The sequence below is a fragment of the Tupaia chinensis genome, unplaced genomic scaffold (assembly GCF_000334495.1).
Source record: "Tupaia chinensis unplaced genomic scaffold, TupChi_1.0 Scaffold143623_1, whole genome shotgun sequence".
NCBI classification, from domain to species: domain Eukaryota; kingdom Metazoa; phylum Chordata; class Mammalia; order Scandentia; family Tupaiidae; genus Tupaia; species Tupaia belangeri.
In genome coordinates this window covers 8,480-14,639 of record NW_006203471.1, presented here as the reverse complement: position 1 = coordinate 14,639, position 6,160 = coordinate 8,480, and positions in this window count along the sequence as shown.

The window sequence follows — 6,160 nt, the reverse complement described above, 5'->3', positions numbered from 1 at the left end:
ACACACACACACACACACACACACACATATCCATCATGGTTTTCAAACAGCTGGATCCAGGACCTAAACTGTGGTTAGCCATGCGGGCGCCTAGTGACATCTACAGTCTCTGCATCTATCATTTCTTTATTTTTTTACTCTTAGTCATTCTGACTTAGTCATTCGTTTCTAATGAAACATTTGTCCTTATTTTATGAATACTTCTTTATCAGCTTATAATTCCTAATTATCAATACACTTTAATTATTTTAGTTTCTCCAAGCTTTACATTCATTTCCCAGACTTTGCTTGGAACAAGGGGTAGCTCTCAAATTATATTACCCAAATGGATGAAAGAATTCCCAAATACGCATGTGGAATTCATGACCTCTTGTGAAAAGGTTGAAAATGAGACAGGAATTCATAACTGGAGATAGCCCATAGAGAGGGATATAGAAAGGGAAGACATACCAACAAGAGACAGGTAGATTACTTTATTCACTGAAAAATATTAATTACTCTATTATAATTCTGTGAGTAATAGTCTTTTGAGCAAAATTTAGTCATTTTATCTTTCTCTTCCTGATAGACACTTCTACACATGGTACCAGGGAATGATACAAGAATTTTGGACTTTCTTCTTCTGGGATTATCAGAGAAACCAGATTTGCAGCCCGTTATATTTGGGCTTTTCCTCTCCATGTACCTGATCACTGTGTGTGGAAACGTGCTCATCATCCTGTCCACCATCTCAGACTCCCACCTGCACACCCCCATGTACTTCTTCCTCTCCAACCTGTCCTTTGTAGACATCTGTTTCATCTCCACCACTGTACCAAAGATGCTGGTGAACATCCAGACACAGAGCAAGGTCATCACCTATGCAGGTTGCATCACCCAGATGTTTTTTTACATCCTCTTCATAGTATTGGATGGATTCCTCCTGACTGTGATGGCCTATGACCGGTATGTTGCCATCTGTCACCCCCTTCACTACACCATCATCATGAATTCTCAGTTCTGTGTGTTGCTGGTTCTGGTGTCCTGGATCACGAGTGTCCTGCATTCTTTGCTCCAAAACTCAATGGTGCTGCGACTATCCTTCTGTCCACGCACCCAAATCTCGCACTTTTTCTGTGAATTTATTCAGGTGTTCCACCTTGCTTTTTCTGACACCTTTATTAATGACATTGTTGTATATTTTGGAGCCATACTGCTGGGTGGCACAACCCTCGCTGGGATCCTTTACTCTTACTGTAAGATAGTTTCCTCCATATGTGAAATCTCATCAGCTCAGGGGAAGTACAAAGCATTTTCCACCTGTGCCTCCCACCTCTCAGTGGTCTCCTTATTTTACTGTTCATTTCAAGGAGTATACCTTAGTGCTGCTGATAATCAAAATTCACAGTCAAGTGCAGCAGCCTCGGTGATGTACACTGTTGTCACACCCATGCTAAACCCCTTCATCTACAGTCTGAGGAATAAAGACATAAAGAGGGCTCTGAGAAGACTCATTGGGAAGGAAACTATCATAGAATAAATTGTCCTCGTACCAAAAAATTATCTTCATTAGTAGGGCTCACAGCTTTAGACTCAGAATTGCTGACAATCTAATTATAGTTCAGAAGTAGAAATTGTTCCTTCCAATTATCTTCAATAAGTTCCATGATGTTGATTTCAACATCTCTACACAATGAAAACACATCATCTTATTAAGCTTTGTGCTCTGTCTGATAGCAAGTTTTTCCCTTTGTTCATTTTTCTGTTTCCACAAGTATATCCTTTACGTAGATCAGAAATACTTGGATATCTTCATTCATTTTATAGAGCAATGTGAATATCCAATGAATAAATTCTTTACAAATGGCATAGGTTAAGTAATTTTTCTATTTTCCATTGAAAATAATCCTGTATTGTTCTTCCATTATAGGAACAACAAAAGTACACTTGGCAGCTATGGTCCATTATATGATTGTATAATACAAAAAAAAAAAACTTACTTAGAATTTTCCAGTTTTATGTGTATCATTTCTTTTTTGTTTGTTTAAGTTTTATCTTTTATTAATTAATTAATTTAGTTAGTTTCTTACATTCAATCAGTGTGGATCATTACAGCTTATCAAATGAGATTTCCCATTATGAATACATTACATATGGGTTTAGTCAAAGAAATTACCAAAGATGTCATGATCAACAGATAACTTTCCATTTTTATGCCTCTTAAATATTTTGCTTCTTTCTTTTTTCCTTCATTCCCTCCCTCCTACCTTCTCCCATTTCCCACCCTCTTCCTGCACTACCTCTAGTATCACCATTACTCTCTATGCTTTTAAACCTTCCCATCTTTCAATTTCTTTGATAGAGTACTGACATTCAGTATATATTGAGTGGGGACATACAATGCCCGTCTTTCATAGTCTGGCTTGCTTTGCTTAGCAGTCAATCCTCCATGTGTTCCACTTTCTATCAAATACCAGAGTCTCACTTTTTTGGAATTGCTGAGTACTGTTCAACAGTGTACATGTGCCACACTTTTCAGTCCATTCATCTATTTGTGGATATCTGGGTTGGTTTCATTTCTTAGCAATTTTCAATAATGCCACAATAAACATGAATGTGCAAGTCACAAAATCACTTGCACATCCTTCTTGTTGTTCCTAATACAGGGTTTAACACACGGATTTGTTTTAAAATTTGTCATTTTTTTTCTCATGTTTAGTATTCTGTTTCTTTTTCAGCCCTGTGTCCACAGTGCCTATGCAGTCACTGGCAAAAGCAAATAAATATTATCTACAGACCCCCTCCTTTAGGAGCCCACATAGTACTAGTTCTCCATCTTGTCCTTTATAGACAGTTCTTTCACCATCACAATCATTTCAAAGATGTAGGTGAATACCAAGACACAGAGCAAATCCATTACTTAAAATGGCTGTATCACCCAGTTGTCCCTTTTCATACTCTTTGAAGGGGTAAACAAGTTTCTCCTGACATTGATGGCCTATGACTAGTATGTGGCCATCTCTCAACCCCTCCCCCCGCATTCTATAGTAATCATGAACTCTCATTTCTGAGAACTGCGACTTCTGTTGTCTTAGATTATGAGTGTTATGCCTTTGTTGTTACATAATTTAATGGCTTAGTGGCTGTTCTTCTGTGTATGCTTTAAAAGCTCCCATTGGGTCAGCAGATCATGTAGTCACTAAGACTCTTGACTCCCATATGACATAATGCACTTTGAGTCCTGGACCTGGTGACTTAAAACTCATGCTGGGTACATATGTGTGCATGTCTGAAATTTCAGGAGGAGAATGGAGGAGAAGGATTTATGTCATGGCCATCCCTGCTGGAGGGTGACTTCTCATTTTCACTCTCACTGTCTCACTCTGTCTCTCTCCTCTTCATTGAGTGCACACATCCTATATTTTTTCATTCTCCCATTTCTTCTTCAGAGTGTTAACTCCTCCATGCCCACTGGCAGTAACAATAAAGAGTATTCCTATCTCTCTGGAGTGTTGCTTTTTATCCCTCAGCCATCTGTTTCCCCATATTTGGTGCATTGCCAGGAAGCAAAAATCAGACTGGCCCTTTGAGCCACTGATCTCAGCGTGCTCCCTCCCCCAGGATGAGCACTGTGGTGTTGAAGGATAGGCATGCCCCTGACTTGTTTGATGAAATCCTTCAGCTGGTGTGCCCATCTGGAGAAGAAATGTTCCTGGATCATTGGACTCCAATCGAAGAGAAGGACCGACTCTTTCTCTGTACCTGGATGCATCACCTATGGTCAACTCTGGTAATCTGGTAAACCCCAGGGATCTGTAGAGTCCCTCAGTCAGTTCACTCAGTGAGTGGTTGAAAAGAGCCCTGACCTCTCCTAGAGTCCATCAGTCAACCCATTCAGTGAGTGGAAGAGGAGATTTGAACACTCTCCTTTGGTCCAGGACTGCCAGTCAGGACTCATTTGTCTTTGGGTCGATGTGGGGAAAGAATGCATAACCTCTGAGTGAATGTGAATGTGATGAGTGAATGTGTTTGTGGTCCCACAGTGCATTGCACTATGGGACATGAGTCTGTTTTCTGTGGTTCTGTGGTGTTTCTGAAAAGACTAAGTGGTGATATTACATTCTGAGGGCCCCCTTCACTCTCTATGTGTGTAATCTGGTGGAGGTTCTCTATCCAATCTTCTATTGTCAAGGAAACACACAAAGTCCATGAGGGACACAGCCAGAGCAGATGCCTGAATGGCCTTTCCCTGGGGGGGGCACCCATCTTTTTTTGATGACATCATTCATAGGAGGGGGGACACAGGAGCAGTTGGTAGGACTTTCTCTGTAGAGATGGATAGGCAGAGTAGATGTTAGGTCATGAGTTTTGTCTCTGGAAGCTGGGACATGAGTTCCTCTCAACTGACAAAGACGTCCTCCCCCCTCCTTCACCTCTTACCCCAGGGAGCAAGACCTGCCCACTCTCCCTGGGTGAGGAGAAGGCAGACAGGAATCTCTCTACTTAGACCACCTGTTCCCACTTCCTTCTCCATTCCATTTGTCATCCACCACAGGAGTACTCCATTTTACACCAGAGTATCAGCCATTGGAGATCTGAGAAGAGAGACCCCAGGGAGAAACTGCTGTTATCTTCCTAATTGCAGCCCTTGGTCAAGATCCTCCTAAAAAAATTCAACAAACTTATCGCCTATATGGTATGACCCTTTAAGTAGTAGCCTTGTGGCTTCCCAACCTCTGGACTGAGACCTGCCCCAAGGAGTCACTGTCATTCCAGAATCTGCTAATTGAGCTCTTCCTCCAACCAGTAATCTCCCATGCCTTTTGGGAAGTGCAGATATTTAATAACTGAAAAAGTCAGAGAGAATTTGAGGCACAATGGGAAAACCTCAGTCCAAATCTTCCAAGCCCACTGTGCTGAATTGTATGCCAACTAATTTTAAGAAAGATTTCTCCAGGGATTATGGAGTTAAGTTAAAACCAGAGCAATCCGTGGGAATACCAGCAACTCAACCTGCCCAGGGGAGAGGCCACCAACCTTCCCAAATTCCATACCCCGATTCTGCCTCTCCTACTTTCACCCCATTAGCTACTGAAGCCCAGGGCAACCTCACTCTCCAGTTGCCCTTGTGAGAGACCCAAGGGCCACCCCAGTTAGGCACAGATGGGGCTATTACAAAAGGCAGGGGAACATTATATTACCAGCCTTTTACCACCACTGACTTGCTTAATTGGAAACACCACACACCTTGTACTAGGAACAGCTCCAGGCAATGATAGAGTTCATGGAATATATGCTCCAAACCCATCAGCCCACTTGGGATGGCTGCTGCCAGCTCCTCCTCACTTTACTGAATTTGGAGGAACAACATAGAGTCCTTACAGCACCAAAGACATGGTTACAAGAGTATGCCCCCAAAATACAGAGAGGCACTCTTACACGGGTGAAGGCCAGTACAAAGAAACCTACCAACATGACAAAAACAACAGAAATAATTCAAAAGTCAAGGAACCACCAGGGCAGTTTCACAGAGGCTTTTTGAAGTGTACCAGACTGAAACTGTTTAATCTAGAGAGCCCTGAAAGACAGTGAATGATTAATGTTACATTTGTAGCCCTGCCAGCTCCTGACATCTGCAAGAAACTCCAGAAACAGGATGGGTTTGCTGGGATGAATGCCCCCAACTCCTAGAAATTGCTGATCAAGTGTTCGTAAACCAAGACCAAGAAGAAGGAAAATAAAAATAAAAGCCAATGGGTGGTGTAGCACAGGAAGCAGAAAGGGGCCCTGTTCACCACCACCCTCAGACAGCTGGGTGCCCCACCAGGTCCTGGTCCCATTGCTGGGGAGGGGCCTGCTGACTAAACTTAGAGCACAAATCAGCTTTGACTCATTTGGTTTAGCTGCTTTAATCAGCAGCCCCATCAAAATCCTGACTGTGGCAATGCCCTGAGAAGAGAAGCAACAAATGCTTGCTCCCAAGGCCCCCAGTGGAAAAGATGAGACCCTCTCTCCACTTGTTTAAAATTTCCCTGCTATCTGAGTGGAGGAGAACCCGCCAGGAATGGCAATCAATCACCCACCTTTGGTGGTCGAACGGAAACCTCAGATGCAGCCTGTATGTCTCTGCTGGTACCCTGTGAGCCAAGATGCCAGACTAGCCATAAAGAAAAACATTGGT